This window comes from Paroedura picta, chromosome 1 (genome assembly GCF_049243985.1).
Source record: "Paroedura picta isolate Pp20150507F chromosome 1, Ppicta_v3.0, whole genome shotgun sequence".
In the NCBI taxonomy this organism is placed as follows: Eukaryota; Metazoa; Chordata; class Lepidosauria; order Squamata; family Gekkonidae; genus Paroedura; species Paroedura picta.
The window spans coordinates 160,044,507-160,062,858 of record NC_135369.1 but is presented as its reverse complement, the minus strand read 5'-3'; the positions used below and the strand labels follow the sequence as shown (position 1 = coordinate 160,062,858).

Sequence of the window (18,352 nt, the reverse complement as noted above, 5' to 3'; positions counted from 1 at the left end):
CATTTGCATCTGAGTTGCCATAACGTCTTCAATTCATGGTGCGTTCTTTGGATATAGAGTTGCCAGGTCATCACTCAGGGAGGGAGACTCTGCTTTTAAGAGTTCTACTGGACAGGACACTCCCCCCCAACCCCACCCCAGCACCTCCAAGCTGATGCCTCTCCCTGCCCATTGGCACACCCGTTTATCCCACTTGCTATAGTGCTGTCCTCAGAGAGCAGTCCTGTCAGAGCTCTCTCAGCCCCACCTACCTCATGGGGTATCTGTTGTGGAAGGGAAGACAGTTGTAAGCCACTTTGAGACTCCTTTGGGGAGTGAGAAGCAGGGCATAAAAACCAACGCTTCTTCTTCTACTACTACTACAAGTGTCTCCGGTAGAAACAATGCCGTCATACTCCCAAACACATGATGCTGGATCAGCTGGCTAATTGGAATAGGGAAAGCGCTCTTTAGATTAGGTTTTGACTGGAACCTGAATGTGAACTGAATCTGTTTGAATAAATGTGAGTTTTACTTTGTTGTAATATATTTCTTGGGATATTTATTTACTGTGCCCATTATCACACTTCTTGGACTGGGCAACAGCATGCACATTCAGAGTCAATCAAGGGCGGGCTAGAGGAAGACCCGAGTTCAAATCAATCTGAATTCAGCAGGATTCACAACAGAATAAACAAAGTAAGTGCAGAATCAGCCCTGGTAACCATATTTAGGCTTGACTCCACACAGATGGGCATGCATTTTTAGTGAGAAGGGAATCTAGTAAAAGTCTTGTTATTTGAAGTTCTGGTTGGAAGAAAAAGAAATGTGCCCATTTTAATTAATGCACAACCTTGTCAGTGCTATATTTCAGAGGCAGAGGTTTCTTTTACATGAGATGAAACTTTTTTTATTACATTAAGTCAGTTAAATGCCACAACAATTTGCAGGGGCACAAATTACCGATCACACATTAAAAAGTCACGAATTGATGAAGTGCGAATACCAGCAGCCACCGCAGTTTAAGTCCAAATGGGATCCATGGCCAAAGCTGCATTTTCAAGTGAGGAATTCCAGAATTCGAATTGGCTTTCCTACCACACTGCTATGTTGTGTAATCATCATATATTCGCCCACCTACGGCTCTTTCTCCGCCACCCGATTTGTCTGCAAAATATCTGCCTTATTTTTTTTTAATAACGTTTCTTGTGTTACAACACCATCTCATTAATGTATGGCAGTGTTAAAACGTGGTGAGCAAACAAGCAGTCCTGGCAGCCCGAATAGGAATAATTTTTTGCGCTCCTTTCTTCTGCCACACTTGGACACCACCCCCATCAGCTAAGGCAGCCTCTTGCCTCAGAGTTGTGAATGGTGCAGATCTCTGGTTGGACTCTTTGTTTGCGACAAGTAAGGAGGGAGGGGAGAAGCCTGGCTCTACAGATGCCTCAGTGGCTACAGTCAGCCACTCGCTCCAGGTCTATCCACAGTAGCTTCCCCTCTCCTTATTTCCTCCCCCTTTGCTTCTTTCTTTACTTGGGCAGCAGCCTTCCTCCAGCCCTGTGTGAAACTCCAGACTGAATCAATGAATGGAAGGTGAAGGAAGGGGTGGGACGGGGAATGAATCACCAGGGTTGCAGAGATTCAGGAGGATTTTTTCCTCCTTATACCTATATAGCAATGTTAAAATGTAGTGAGAGAAATAAGCAGCATGGCCGTGAAAACCTTTTGTGTGCCTGCTTGTTTGGGCACAAGCCCTTTCCGCCGAGGCAGCCCCTTGTGAATGGCTGAGCTCTTTAGTTGGAGTCTTTTTTGTTCTTGTCAAGTAAGGAGGGATGGGAAAGCCACATGCTTGGAGTGGCAGAAGAAAGGGAACCCCTCCTTCTCCTCCTGCCCAAGCCTGGATCCAAGATGGCTCCATGGTGATGGATGTGGTCCTCCAGATGTCCATGGACTACAATTCCCATGTTAAGTCTTTTATGGGTGGTGCACTGTTATCATGTAATAACATTACTGCGCATGGGCAAAATTTCTTTACAGGAAGATGATGACGTGTGTGACGGGAGGGCACGCAGACCATTTCGGAACTGAAGAATGTATTACGCAAGTCTGATCCTCGACCGAAAGCCATATTGCATATGGGGTGCCACAAAACCGAAGCATCAAATGGGGCTTCAACACGTCGTTCAAACAAGGTAAGGCTGTACTGTGGAAATGGTCAGTGAGGACTCATTTGACTGCTTGGAAGGAGACTGCACAGGCCCCTCTGCTCTTACTTGCCCTAAGAATGAGTTGAAGTAATAAGGAAGAGAATAGATTCAAATGGGTAGCTGAAGTAGCACAGGAAAATCAGAGTCCAGTAGCACCTTTAAGACCAACAAAGATTTATTCAAGGCGTGAGCTTTCGAGTGCAAGCACCCTTCGTCAGACTAAGAACTGACCATCATAAGAGTACGAATATATAAGCAAAAGTTAATCCTGTTACAGTACTAGCAAGTTGGCTTATGTCAGAAGAGAGAATGGAGACAGAGATCTTATCGGCACATGGCATTTTTACTCAGGCAAAAAATGACACTCTGTGTGCCCCTTCCTGCAAATTACACAATCAGCCCATCTGTTTCTCTCACACTGTTTTCAGAAGGAATTGACATACCCCTGGGATCAGTATAGTAAAAAAAAACGTGACTGTTACTTGACATGGTGGCTCTCTCAGCCATTATTAATGCACTGCCCTCAACAAGCGGTACATTTCAGTCCTAGATGAGACAATCATTTCTCCTTTTTTAAAAAAAATGGTCCTTACAGGGCAAAGGTTGGGTGTAGAAGGAGTGGGGAAATCACTCGGGGACAGTAGGATGCAAACAATTGTCTCTGTTGGACAACACATTATGAGCATCCATTGTAATAAATAATGTCAGTGCTCAAAGCAATCATGTTTAAGATTCTGCTTATGACAATACCCATTTTACCTGAATAATTCTTGAGTGATATTTCTGAACTAGACAGGCCGAGGCCAATAATTGCAGCATTCTTGGAGGACAAAAACAGCAGTTCAATAAATCCAGTAAATCCAAGATAATAGAATCCTAGAATAACTGAGTTGCAAGGGACCTCCTGGGTCATCTAGTCCAACCCCCTGCACTATGCAGGACACTCACAACCCTCATCTACTGTCACCTGCCACCCCCTTGAGCCTTCACAGAATCAGCCTCTCTGTCAGATGGCTGTCTAGCCTCTGTTTAAAAATTTCCAAAGATGGAGAACCCACCTCCTCCTGAGGAAGCCTGTTCCACTGAGAAACCGCTCTGACTATCAGGAACTTCTTCCTGATGTTTAGATGGAATTTCTTTTGAATTAATTTCATCCCATTGGTTCTGGTCCATCCCTCTGGGGCAAGAGAGAACAACTCTGCTCCATCCTCGATATGGCAGCCTTTTAAATACTTGAAGATGGTTATCAGATCCCCTCTCCGTCTACTCCTCTCCAGGCTAAGCAGACCAACCTCCCCCAACCTTTTCTCTCACATCTTGGTCTCCAAGATAAAATATAAGAATTAATCTTATATTTCCAAGGAACTAACATGGATCCAATATCATATGGACAAATTTAAATTCTAAAGTCAATTAAGCAGCCGCAGAAAGGTTTTCAAATAGAAAAATGTCAAAGGGAGGGGGTTATTTATTATTACATTTTTATTTTTGTTATTTAACATTAGATTTCTAGACTGCCATTATTGGGGGATGCCTATGAATGCCAACAAAGAGGCACTTATCATGGCTATTCTTCCACAGTTCAATCTAAATTTGTTTTAGAAAATTTTTTTGCAGATATTAGACAGACAGACAGACACAACTGGAGTAAAACAGGAGAGTAGCACAGCATATCGAATTTTCTGATGACAGAACAGTTAAGACAAAACATAACACATTTATGAGAGTCACAGTGAGGCAAGTAAACAATCACATGAATGGGCTGTAGGAGCCACTGCATGAAAAGAATGTAGAACATCCCCCAAATTGAATGTGTGTGTACACTTAAAACATTAGTTGGCTTTAAATTATTATTATTCACAAAGTAAGCATGTATTTCTTAGAATAAGACAGATGGAATGCCTTCATTGTCATAATTCAATTTTTAAAATGACGACAAATACAGCACAGCAGGGCTAGTCAACGTGTGGTCCTCCAGATGTCCATGGACCACAATTCCCATGAGCCCCTGCCAGCGTTTGCATTTGCTGGCAGGATCTCATGGGAACTGTAGTCCATGGACATCTGGAGGACCACAGGTTGACTCCCCCTGCAGCACAGGACTGAACTGATGAACCAGGGCGTTTCCCGTCCTTAACCACAAACTCCCTAGGAAAACCATGCCATTTTAGTTTCAGCCCTCTCATCTACAATAGGGCGATAATTTGACTATCCTGTTTTGCAGAACTGTTGTAAGGATTGATTGTTTTGAAGTATTGCCCTACTGTTTTGAGCCCATTATCAATGCTAGATACTTAAGTATTGTGAGTTTATATGTATGTATGTATGTATGTATGTATGTATGTATGTATGTATGTATGTATGTATGTATGTATGTATGTATTTTATTATTGACATATATAAGCTGCCCCTCTTGAGCCTGACATCTTGGGGGCAGTGTACAACATCGTAGATAGAAACTTATAAAATTTTCTAGCACAGCAGCTTAGAACAGATGCCTGGTTACATATTTTTTAAAAATAGAGAAATTCTGATAGTGACATTTAACAATGGATGCTGATATCCTAATGTACTTTTCAAAGGAAGTCTTTCTCTTTCCCTGCCATTCCCCATCTCCCTCCAGCAATAATATATACATGGAAATCTTGGTCTTTGATTAACCCCTGAGCTAAAAGTCACCTTCGCCTAGACAGCTCTGCTTTCAAAGAAATTGGCCTCCGTAACATGAGCCTTTCCAATTAATTCTTGTTCAAAGTGATCGGGTAACCCAGGACGGCAGGTTTAGGGGAAGAGCTATAATTTGGAAGTAACTTCCTGTTTGGACATTATTTGAAGGTTTTGATCTTGTGGTATCGTGAATGGAAGGAAATTACATCAAGGATATACTTTCTCCATCTGTGTTCCAGGTTATTATTGGTAATTACATAATTTTACAAATGAGGGTCAATTGTTCACTGTGTCTGATCTTCGAACACTTCTGATGCATTTTTATGGGTATCCTCGTGGCTACATTGCCCATGGTCACATGGATGCATTGCGTACCTTAGATTTCACGAGAGGAAATCCATGTTCCCAGCCAGAAATGATGCGGATGATAACAACGCTAAATCAAAACTGTAGGATGTTTTTGAAAAAGTTAATGTGCACCCATTAAAGTTATGTTTTAGCCTCTTCGATAGCACTGGATGAGGTTAACATGTTAAATGTGTCACCCTTGGCACAGCATTATTTTTCACAGGGCTCAATGAGATAACATAATTTTATTCCTAACGGCTGCCGGTTCTTGATATACTGCTTTGAAAATTATGATGTCTTTCAGTTCTACGGTCTCCATTTTGAAACTGATTCTTCCCTCCTTCCCACCCACCCCAACAAAACAAGGCAGTGCTAAGTGCTTTTCAGCTCCTGAACAGCCAATAGTTCATTAAGAAATTTTCTGAGTACAAGACACTGTTTTGCACAGACGCACTGAATATTCTCCACTATCTTTCTACAGTGCTTAACATAAGCTTCCTTCATACACAAGCACAAATCCTTAGACATTTGTGAGTGGCACAGACAATCCTTTGCCCAAGTGGAAAGGAATTCAGTGAATCAAGCCCCCCTATACCTCTGGGCTTCTAATCCTTTTTTTGCCAGCATAATTTCACATTTATCTTCGAGAATGCAAATAGTTGGATTTGAAACTTCACATTTAAGAAATGATAGGAGGGGTTTTGCGTGTGCTGCTGCTTGTATTTACAAAGAGAGGTATTTATAGTAAATGCAAAGATTCTACAAAGTCACTCCTAAATTCAGGACAGACTTACAGGAATTCGCAATGCTTCACGTTAAACCAAATGGGCATATATACGTAGGGAAGACCAATGTTTTTCTCAAGTTGCAGCATCAGAGTTACAGGTGGGTGGGCTTCTTTGAATTTCGTTTTAGATTAATGATCAGACAACACATATTTCCTGAGGATAAATTGTCAAAAAATCTTTTGAGATAGGTTCTCAGCCCTCGGAACATTTGAAACCTTAGGATTTTGCTTATGGTGTAATCAGGGGCAACATGGGATTTGGGGTACAAGAATTCTCCCTCCCCTTTTCTACTACATTAATCTATGTGTTTTCCTGCTTGGGAGGGAGTTATGGTGACAGGAGGCATTCAAGTGGAAGGAAAATTCTAGTCACAGTCCTGATAGTGCTGTTCTGACAGAGCAGTCCTGTCAGAGCTCTCTCAGCCCCACCTACCTCACAGGGTGTCTGTTGTGGGGAGAGAAAGGGAAAAGTGATTGCAAGCCACTTTAAGACTCCTTTGAGTAGACCTGCTCTTCTTTCTCCCTCTCTTGCCTTGAAAACCTGACGGAGTCACCATAAGTCAACTGTGACTTCATGGCCCTCTTCACTGCCACCATCCAGGAGAGAAGCCCACTCTGAAGGGCCCAGAGCATGACATCTAAGGTTCCTAATTCCAGGCTGAAACATTCCTGGAGATTTTGGGGGCAGGGCCTGGGGAGCACAAGCTACAGCCTATCTTCCATTTCCTCCAGGGGATCCAAGCTTTGTCGTCTCATAATCAGTTGAAATCCCCAAAGGATTCCAAGCTCCTCTTACTAGGTAGTGTTAAACCTACTTTCTCTCAGCCTATTTCACTGGGGGGAAATATTTCGTTGAGGAAAATAATAAAGTCCAATATGACCAACTTGGGGGTTCCATAACAGAGGTAAGTATATGCTAAGTATATGCTACATTTTAAATACAGAGGTTTTAAGAGTACTTAAATTTGAATGGATGGGAGACATTTTATTTAAATCCTGTTTATGTCATCTCATCTCGTATTTTCTCATGATCATTATAGACTCATGGCATTTTGAATGTCACATGTCTGTGATAGCAGCCTTTCAAAACAAGAGCCGTTTACATTTTGAATACGCCGCATGCTAGGTTTAAATTTTACATCCCATACTGTAATCTAGTTTACAGTGGACGTGCACGGCAACTTCAAAACCTTCTGTGAAGAGTCACTAGGAAGTATCCACAGTAGTCAACAAAATTTGTCTTGAATCCAAATCTCCTGATGGAAATCTGTTTCCTGATCCTGACAAGACAGAAACAGGATCAGAATGCGCCGTGGAGTGTGAAATCAGCCCTAATTAGTGACCTGTAATGCATTGCCTTACTTAACCTACTCCCCGTTGCTGTACCCTGTTGCCATTGCAATCTTTGTCTCCTTCTATTGCTTTAAAACATAGTACGGAACCATTTGTAAATGGCATGCTGCTTTTGTTGTTTGTTTGTTTATATGCTGCCCTCCCCAAAGGCTCAGGGCAGTTCACATGGAACAGGAACAATACAGGTAACTCAGTTTATTATAATGATATAGTGATAACAATAAACAACAATATGGTGATAACAATAAACAACATTATAAAATGGGAGAACATTGAATCAACTCGTCCTGAAGGCCCAGTGGGTTGGATGGATCTGCTGTGATTGTCTTAGGAGGGGGGAGGATCAGGGGCCAACGGGAAGTGGTGGTTCAGATCTATCTCAACCAAATGCCTGGCAGGGGAACTCCCTTTTGCAGGCCCTGTGGAATGGTTCGAGTTCCATCAGGGCTCTGATCTCTTTGCACAGTACGGCCAGAACAACACTAATTGAAAGCTGCACAGTTGGGGAAATTGGCTGGAAAAATACAAATGTCTTTACAACAGTGCCTTAAACTCAACCACAACGATACCAGTTGAACTGGGAAGGAGATTTCCTAAATAGGGCACCATCCTATTCTAGGCAAGTCTACATCTACTGTATCTCTTGTCTCTAGATTGGTGTCATTCTAGACTAGCCATGTGGGAAGTTCCGGCTAAATATAACATTAATTGGGTTTATAACTGAATGCTGCTATTCCGTATCTTAGTTAAATCAAGGGCCATTCCACACCCGATTAAAAAAGTGAAATACTCATCTAATGCAAATGCCATATTTTTGGCATTTTGCACGACGTCGCCAGCATCCAGCGTCCCAACAGCAATCCGGCAGCTACATCCTCCATTTAAAAGCGATAGCTGGGGAATCCCAAAAAGTGGATTCCCCCAGCCATGTTGCACGAGTGGAAGGATAGCAACCAGCAAGCCACATGCCAAGGACACAAGTGTTACCAAACTGGGCAAAGTAGCGCAATCTCCATCTCCAATGCCCGTCCTTGACCCCACCTCCCTCTCCCTTCTACTTGGAACAGGGCTTTTTTTTGGGGGGGGGGCATATTGAGAGCCAGTTTGGTGTAGTGGTTAGGAGTGCGGACTTCTAATCTGGCATGCCAGGTTCGATTCGGCACTCCCCCACATACAGCCAGCTGGGTGACCTTGGGCTCACCACAGCACTGATAAAACTGTTCTCACTGAACAGTGATATCAGGGCTCTCTCAGCCTCACCCACCCCACAGGGTGTCTGTTGTGGGGAGAGGAAAGGGAAGGCAACTGTAAATCTTGTTGAGCCTCCTTCTGGTAGAGAAAAGCATATAAGAACCAACTCTTCTTCTTCTTCTTCTTCTGTAGCAAACTTCCTGGAGCAACGAATATGCATTGCTTAGTCCAGGCAGAGAAAAACAAAATTCCCCCACCGATTGATGTATAAAGCATGCTTCTCAGACCCCCCCTCAAAAAAAACCCTTAACTTTTCTTGAGCTTTAAGGCTGCGAAATGGCATTTAAATAAGCACTATGCATCTATGATTAGATGCACAGTGGAGAAATTTCATTTTAAAAAATGCTTGTATCACTGATTGGCTGGCTGCCATGAGTGACAGGCAGGGGGAAAGTCACATGTACAGCATGTTCTTCCACTCCGCCATTTCAGGCAGCTGTGCAGAAAGATAGAAGGATCTGCAATTTTGGTTCAATCTGGTGGTGTGCTAAAATAATTATTACTTTATAACTTTGGATGCTGGTAGAGGTTTTCTGTACCACATAGACCTCCAGCATCTTAGAAATGCTATTGTAAAAGGAGCCCCAAGAAGTTAAAGCCTGGCTGTTTGACAAGCAGCTATTATTCCAGGGGTTTCTCAATGATAAAAAAGTAGAGAAAGGCTGATCTACTCTGAGGAAAATTTAGTTAGAAGACACAGTTTTGACTAAATAGTCTGGATTCAGTCTAAGGTGAAAGCAGTTCTTTGTAGAAAAGCGAACTGGGAATACTGTTTGGCAGAGGGAATTGAGTAGTGGATTGAGACTTCTGATAAGGCCAAAGGAAAGGGGAGAAATCTTTTAGGGAGGGAAGAAAAATCCCTGCCCAGTAAAAAGGGGTATATTAGTTATGAGGATTTCCTTGGTCTGGGATGGAAAGATACTGCTATGGACACCTCAGAAGGTAGAAGAACCTGATGCTTCTAAGGAAGGGAGGATGGTATACTGACAGAGGGTAACTGCCTTCAAGAAAACCAGAGCAATTCAAAGGAGGCCAAAGTTTTTCAGAAAACACAGAAACAAAAGCCTCTTGTTAGTAAGAATTAAGAAACTAAGGGCAAATCTTATGTAAATCTCAAAAGCCTGTACTTACAACTTACAACTACTGAATTTCTACAACAGAGTTTAAACACCATATTCCATCTAACCTTTCCCTGTGTGTTTAATAAAATCTTTTCTTTGTTTTGAATTTGCCACTGTCACAAGTGCCATTCAAAATCAGTTTAGAAAAGAGGACTCCTACGTATTTCCTTCTTGTTCCAGAGTTAAGTCAAAAGCCAAAATTATCTATCAGTGACAGGATAAGACAGCCAGCTTTATTATCTACAATAAAGAAACCACATTACTTGGGCAGCTGAGGAAACAGAATTTGGGGGGGAGGGAAAATTGTGAAGTGGACTCATTATATGGGCAGTTCAGAAAAGCAACACCTCTTGGTAAAGACCTCTTCATCACATATAAGCCTGTCAGGCAAAAAAAAAATAACCATCATGCTTTTGCAATACATATGACAAAGCAACCACGTAGCAGAAAAGTCTACCATAAGGTATTTGTCTGTATAGTGTAAGGAAATATATACTTTAATTAAATTAGGACAAGAGGAAGGAATTGTCACAAACATTGAGGCGCCCCCTCAAAATAGTGTATTGGTTTTGACAACTGAATAAATTTGCAAGCAAGGCTTTTACTCAGTTCTGATCTACCAGCCTAGCTATCTGTTGTGACGCTATGACGTTTATTTTACACACCTAATTAATTGGTTAAGAAGCATGACCATTAAAAAAAACAACTTTAAATGAACAGTCACCACAATTTTTACGTTTTCTTTTCAGACAGATTAGAAGTGTTTGGCCAGATTACTACTTTGCTGTGTCTTGACCTACTTTGGAGTAACTTTACTAATCTGTGAAAGAGGATCTGGTGGACTAGTGCTTAATTAAGAACAGGGTTTCAATCGCTTGGCAGACAAGTACATTTAGGAAGTGCGATCTCCTTGCTCTGCTAGCAGGGTAGCTAATTATACAAAATCAGGTTCGGTAATATCTCTTTAAGAGGCCTGAGTGTAATGTGTGGAATGTGAGGATTAGTAGCATAAATTACATCAAATCATAACTTTAGAGAAGGGCACGCAAAAGCTGCTTAAACATGATCTCTGTACCTTCATTCTGAGGCTGAGAACCAAATATAAATTTCTTACACATTATTTATGTGTGTGTGTTTTAAATTATTTCACTGCATTTTTTTTGTCCCTCTATGGACTGTCTACAGCATTCTGTTATTTATGTCAGATCTTGTTTCATAAATTACTTGCCTGCTCATCTATGCTTTCCTTAGTCTGTTGGGAGGAAGTGGTCCTTCAGATATGTTGGCTCTAGGGGCATAAAGGACTTTAAAGTTCATAATTACAGTGACCATCATGACCTTCTAAATTGGTGTTGCCATATCTGCAAAACCTTGCTGGATGAGGCCTACTGATATCATGTGACTAGGACAGATGATAGCATGTTGAACTGCAGTACTATTGGTAGTCTTACCATACCCAACTGGGAACTGCATCTAGAGTTATAAACCTCAAAGTGGGGCCCGACATTACAACAGATTTCCATATAACAGAGATTAGATTCCATTGTAGAAGTTTCAGCTTTCAAGGATAGTATCTATGATATATCACAATGTCTAGAACAAACAGATTTCCTAGAGTGACATCACATTCAAGGATGAACATGAACTGGGTCTGAAGCCAAAATTCTGCATGAACTTTGGCCAGTTTTAAGCCCCCAAACTGATATTCAGGGAAGGTGCCTTCTATGAACATTTACTGGACTTTTGTTCAGTTCCACTGTTCAGGGCCATTTCAGTCTAACAGATGACAGGCACGATCACCCTGTTGTTAGGTTTAAATGGCTGCAAGTCATTTCACCTGTCAGTTTAACTTCTCCCCACTTCTTAGTGGGGGGGGGGAAGCAAAAGAAACTGGTGAAATGGCTGCCAGCCATTTAAACCTAACAGTGAGGTTGGTTCACCCATCAACTGTTAGGTTTAAATGGCTGCAAGCCATTTAGCCTGTCCATTTCATCCCTCCTCTTCTCTGCTTTGAAGCAGAAGGAAGTGAAACAGACAATCCCAACCCCCTCTCAGGCATAGCTTGATGCTGGTAGAAGAAAAGGGGAGCCAAACTGGCTTCACTGGCTCGGTTTGGATGGGAGTTCAGCTTGGTTTGGTGTGGGGTTTGGTTGGGGATTACCCCAATCCCAAAATGAACTGGATTTTATAGGTTCATGCTCATATCTAATCACATCCTTGCTGAGCTCTTTCCCATCCCCAAGCACCATCTTCCTCAGGCACTACAATCAAGTCTCTCAGAATTTCCCAAATCATAATTGGCAACCCTTTTGATTTCATATGTGATCTGAGAATGTCCGATGTCACCATCATGTGACTTTGAAGAAATGGCCTAGTCAAATCTCATATAGAAATTAAGTATGCTTAAAGGCAAGAAATGGTTGAGCTGTTAGTGACAGGTAATTGTCTCCAATTTTCATTTCATACACACTGGGAACACAGCACATTTATTTATTGGTTTTATAGACCACTTCCCTTACAAGCAGGCTGAGGGTGGTTCACACCAGACATTTCATACAATACAACAGATTATAAAATCATAGTTAAAACATTATTAAAAACATGTAGTGTTCCATCGTTCCTGCTCATTTGTTAGTCCATCCACCTTCTAGTCTACTTTAGGATCAATATATAATATTTATATTCCTTTTTTAGTTCAGTAGAGGGAATAATCCAGATGAATGGAGGGGGACTAGTAGATTTTATTAGTAATATAAGCTTGTTCCATCCCCAACCAAAGGCCTGGTGGAAGAACACCATTTTACAGGCTCTGAGAAACTTAGGTAATTCCATCAGGGCCCAAGGGCCAATCAGCAGCTCGTTCCACCAGGCTGAGACCACAGCCAAAAAAGCCTTGGCCCTGGTTGAGGCCAGATGACCACCAACATGTTGGGACAACCAATATGTTATCATCATAAGACCCTAAAGTCTTAAAAGAAGCCATGAAGGATGTGGATTACCTGATGTCCCTGAAATTTCAACATGCTGCCCCAAGGGCTTTGACTGAAGCCCAGGACAAACTCTCCACAGATAAAATGATTTCCAACCGCAGTATGCAACTTTCTCTTATTACAGCTCACAATTCTCCCTGGAATAGTGCTTCCCCCTCACACACACATACAACACACATACAACACACACATTGCATTTGGGTCTGCAGTAGGAGGCCGGAGACAAGAAATTTGTACTCCACAGGCATAAATTATTCCTTCCATGGAGATACTTCATTGGACTCCAGCGTCAAACCTCTGTAACCCAAACAGTGAAATCTGGGCATTTTTGAGGGGAGGCTGACTGAAGCACTACCCTTATTTGTGCAACCAAACCCAGTGGCAGGAGGGTGATCTGGGGATTACCGTTACTTGCAAGCGTGCTTGGGTGACAGGCCACAAACATTACGAGATCCAGACTTCAAAGCTTTCAGACAAAAACTCTTTTATTGCTGGTGTTAAAGAAATGCTTTCAAGAAGAATTATTTCATGATCTAAGTGCATATCAGATACATTCATAGGGATGTTAATCACATTAGTGTATGGAGAGAGGTGGGGAGATGTTTTGGGTACTTGCAGCTGTTTGGAGGGAAAGCTTTGGCTGAATTTTTCTTTAAAAGACCCTATTAGATGAGGATCTTTTCGGTTCTTTTTTATTGTTGTTGTTGCCCTGTAAATCTCATCATGTTTAATGTTGTACTATTATATAGCTCTTATTTTGCATAAATACATCATGATTATAGCTGTATAACCTTGGCAACACACTGTCCCCTTGAGGCAGCCTGAAATAGAACAGAAATGCAGATTATGCCATGAAACCACCCTACTGGGAACAATAATTTATGGCATTATATTTCTTTTTCCATAAGATTCAGTGAAAATAACGATAATTTGGGTTCTGTTAAAACTATGTGCTTGCAAGTGAGGAGAAAATGCATTGAAATGCTTGACATAACACAGTGGACATTCATAACTATCATCAGCCCAAGTTCTGGGATTTAGGAATTTTGACTTCTACCAATCTGAACTAGAAGAAGAAGAAGAAGAAGAAGAAGAAGAAGAAGAAGAAGAAGAAGAAGAAGAAGAAGAAGAAGAAGAGTTGGTTCTTATATGCTGCTTTTCTCTACCCAAAGGAGTCTCAAAGCGGCCTTCCTTTTCCTTTCCCCACCATAGACACCCTTTGAGGTGGGTGAGATAGATAGATAGATAGATAGATAGATAGATAGATAGATAGATAGATAGATAGATAGATAGATAGATAGATAGATAGATAGATAGATAGATAGATAGATAGATAGATAGATAGATAGATAGATAGATAGATTGATTGATTGATTGATTGATTGATTGATTGAAGGCTGAAGAGTCAGGGAATTTTTGATTTAGAAAAGAGACGACTAATGGGGGATATAATAGATGTTTATAATATGATGAATGGGGTGGAGAGAGTTGACAAAGTGAACTTTTCCTTCCTCTCCCAAAATACTAGAACTTGAGTGCATCCAATGAAACTAATGGGTAGGAAGTACAGGACAGACAAAAGAAAAAACTGCTTTAAAGAGAAGGTGATTATAATGTAGAATTTGCTGCCATAGGATGTAGTGATGGCCAAAGGAATAAACAGCTTTAAAGGGACATTAGATAAATTCATGGAGGAAAAGTCTATCAATGGCTACTAGCCAAGGTGGCTGAAGGGAACTTCTGCCTTCAGGGACACTAAACCTCTGAATCCCAGAGCAAGGAGACGGCCTCAGTCCTATGCCTGTGGTTGGCCATCCAAAGGAACTGGTTGGCCACTATGTGAGATAGGATGCTGGACTAGATAGACCATTAGACTCATCCTGTAGGGCTCTTCTTATGTTCCTATGCTAACATGAGCCTACAGTTATACTATAATCAGAAGTCTGGTGAGAGTTCATGACATGGGTCCTTCTCAGTGTACCACCAAGATTATGGGATTCTTTCATCTGTGAATTTTCTAAACTCTGCAGGGGATTGGACTAGATGACTCTGGAAGTACCTTCCAACTCTCTGATTCTATGAAACCTGGTTTGTCCCATGTCTATTGAACATTCAAAACAACCTTTCCCAGTGGGATTTGGTTTTAACTGATGTTTCTGCTGAGCTGATAATGTGGGCATGTGTTTAAATTGATGTAATGATGTAAATGTATTTAGTTACAACATTTATAAGCTGCTTTTCTGACCTCACAAGGACCACCAAAGTAGCTAACCATTTAAAAGGTACATGATAAAACCACATTCTAAAACCATTTATATTCCCCCAACATACATCATTAAAGTCAATTATAAATAAAGTTAAAAATTTACAGAGACATAAAAAGAGCAATTAAAATATTGGTCAGCAAGAAGAAATTACTGAGGGAATGCCAGACAAAAGAGTCTTCACCCGCTAGTGGAAGATTGCAACAGAGGGAGAGAGACAACTCTCCCTAGGGTGTGCAGTCCAGAACTTGGAAGCAATGAAGACTCTACTTCTCCTGACTGAGAAGGCCATGAAGCTATTTCCTGTTCATTGGTGATGATGCCCTGATTTTTTTTAATTTCTAATTTTGTTGCATTTATTGTGATGAGCATATTTTATCAAACGTTGTAGCTGCTCCGACGCTCTTCGGCCTTTAAATAGGATTTTAAATAGCAAGTAAGGGGGTTGGACTAGATGGCCATGAGGTCCCTTCCAACTCTATTATTCTATGATTCTATAATTCTATGAAATGAATGAAGTCTGGCAGCAGTCATAAACCGTTGTTTCTCATTACTGATGGCAAATTTTAACTCGCAGAACAAAGTTTGAGTCCAGTGGTCATTCCAAAGAAGCAGGCATGTACATAAAAGATTATACGCGGAATAAAACTTTGTTGGTCTTCTTAAAAGTGCCTTTGGACTCAAGCCCTGTTCTCCTGCTTGAGACCAACATGGCCACTCACCTGGATCTCTGTTCCAACCAGGTCATCCATTTTGCCCAGTGGTAAGAGCCATACTTGGAGGCTCATCCAAACCACCCATGACAAACCCTTTCAGTCAAGACACGACTGCCTGTGGGCCAGTGGCTGAAGAGCTGAACTAAACCCCACCCGCTGCTAAATCTTCACCTATAAAATAAGGCTAGCAGAAAGTGACCTCAAACCATATGTGGGGGTGGGTGGGGCACATTAAAGGTTAAAAACCCATTTGCAACTCAAAGGCGCAAGAAATAGTACTCAGACCACAGTGATCCAGGGAGGACATTTTTGCAACTTGATTTATAAGAGTGGGGAAACCCTAATGGGCATTTACTGAATGAAATAAATTCTGCACGTCTGACTGTCACATGAGGCACCACCACTGTTCACCAGAAAATGAATTAAGCGCATTAACATTTTATTTTTAACACAAGATGACTTATCCAACTGAAAGTACTCCAAAGAGTAGCCTGTATTAATTAATAACAGGTTTGTTAGCCGTAGCAAACCCAAGAACGGGGAAAACCCCAGCCTTTTTGACACTAGTTACTGAAACCTGATTTGTGTGAGGTTCCTTCTTTCCTTTGACTGCTATGTCAAGAGAATAGCTGAAACTCAACACACGCACGCACACACACAAGGAAGAAGCCACACATGTTGTCAGTTATTTATTCTGCAATCCAGTGCCACAGACGTTTTGACTTATCATGTTCCTCAGGGGCAATTTCTGTGTAATCCAATCCTTTCAGTCAAGACATATATTTTCTTGCAAGGTATCCTGCATGTTTTGAGCAATTCCTTCAAACAACAACTCTAAATGTATAGGACACCAGAGTTCAAAGAAGTCATTTACCGCCCTAGCAGATACTTTCCTTTTTGTGGTGGATTATTTCTGCAATTGCGACAAGGACACCCCGCTTGGATTTATTTCCTGGGTTTTTTTGTTTGTTTGTTTTTGCAGAGAACCACTCAACTGTTCCAAGACAGCAGAGCCATGTATCCACTCAACTGACATTGTTCTCCCTTTTAGATAGTCCACTGTTCCCCCAATTGGTTTCCAACACAGCTTACAACAGGGGTAGTCAAACTGCGGCCCTCCAGATGTCCATGGACTACAATTCCCAGGAGCCCCTGCCAGCGAATGCTGGCAGGGGGCTCCTGGGAATTGTAGTCCATGGACATCTGGAAGGCCGCAGTTTGACTACCCCTGTCTTACAACATTCTCACTTCCTTCCCTTTCCCTGCAGCAACCCTCTGATGCCAATCCCCACGAGGGACCTGGAGATCCCTTGGAATTACAGCTCACTTTCTGGCAAAGGAGATCAGTTCCCGTGGAGAAAATGGCTGCTTTGGAGGGTTTCTGTCAATAGGACTTTTCTCCATTGATAATTCATACGAAAGCAAAGTTTTTCATATACTCCAAGAATTGCTTTCCAAAATATACAAAGAGTTTCATTGGCAGCTTAGCCTACATTTATCCCTCATGCTTCTGTTACTATCAAACAACTCTTGCAGAAATCGTTTATTGTACTTTTAGCCATTATTTGCATAGGCATTTCATTTGGGGTTCTATAGCATTATACTCCACTAAGGTCCCTCCTCACCCCAATTCCCGCCTCCTCCTGGCTCCACCCCCAAAGTAGGGTTGGGCGCTTTGGCGCCTGAAGCAGCCAGTCTATCCTGGTGCAGCCAGCGCTGTGCCGCATGGGGGGAGGAGAGGTGCGGGCATCAGCGCACCAGCGGGCGCACAACAGAGGCACGGAGCTTCACACCTGTGTGTGTGTGCCCACTGGCGCACTGACGCCCATGCCTCCCCTCCCCCCCATGACACAGCGCTGGCTGCACCGGGAGAGACTGGCTGCTTCGGGTGCCAAAGTGCCCCACCCTACCCCACAGTCCACAGATATTTCCCAACCCAGATCTGGCAACCCTTGAGGCAGATTAGGCTGAGGGTGAGGGCCTGGTTCAAGGTCACCCAGTGAGCTTCCCTTGCAGAGTGGGGATTCAAACCTCGGTCTCCCAGGTCATAATCAGACAAATTAACTTTTACATCGTGCTGGCTTTTGTTTCTTTATGCTGGTGCAGGATCTACTAGGCAGCAGGAAGATCCAAAAGTACAAAAGCAACCTGAAAGCCAAAGAGCCACTGGCTGCTTCCTGTGAGCTGAGAGTTTTCGCAAAAAATGCCGTATACCTAACATGACGTCTGGAACGCCTTAAGCTATGAGTAGCAATAGTTACAAGAATCTTACTCTCTGTTTAGAGATTATTTCTCAATATTGAAGTTCATGTTGAAAACATTATAATCAATGTACCTTGAAAAAGCTGTACAGCGAAACGCATTGGGATTTGTTGGACATTAAAGAACCATTGAAGTTTGAAGACTCCGTAGAAGTCATTATATTGTTAGAATTGATATGTCATACTGGTATCCCAGTGCCCTATTACTTGCTTTGTGTGCCTAACACGGCATTCAGCAAACGGAAGTCATACAGTACTCTGCATGAATTATTAGGACAGGGTAACAGCTACCTCATAACAATACAAAGAAACGGGAACAAGCTAGAATAGACAAGAAGAAGAAGAAGAAGAGTTGGATCTTATATGCCGCTTTTCCCTACTCAAAGGAGACTCAAAGCGGCTTAC

General features: G+C 42.0%; 1 long non-coding RNA gene across 2 annotated transcripts; it reads left to right on the top strand.

Annotated features, from left to right (window-relative positions):
• Positions 1 to 1,463: 1,463 nt before the first annotated feature.
• LOC143819219 (uncharacterized) lies at positions 1,464 to 16,774 on the top strand. Of its 2 annotated transcripts, none has more exons than XR_013224888.1 (3): positions 1,464 to 1,575; positions 2,020 to 2,174; positions 16,669 to 16,774. It is a non-coding gene; the product is annotated as an uncharacterized LOC143819219 (long non-coding RNA). The 2 variants fall into 2 exon arrangements; XR_013224882.1 differs by lacking the exon at positions 16,669 to 16,774 and adding an exon at positions 4,813 to 4,975.
• The last annotated feature ends 1,578 nt before the right edge of the window (positions 16,775 to 18,352 follow it).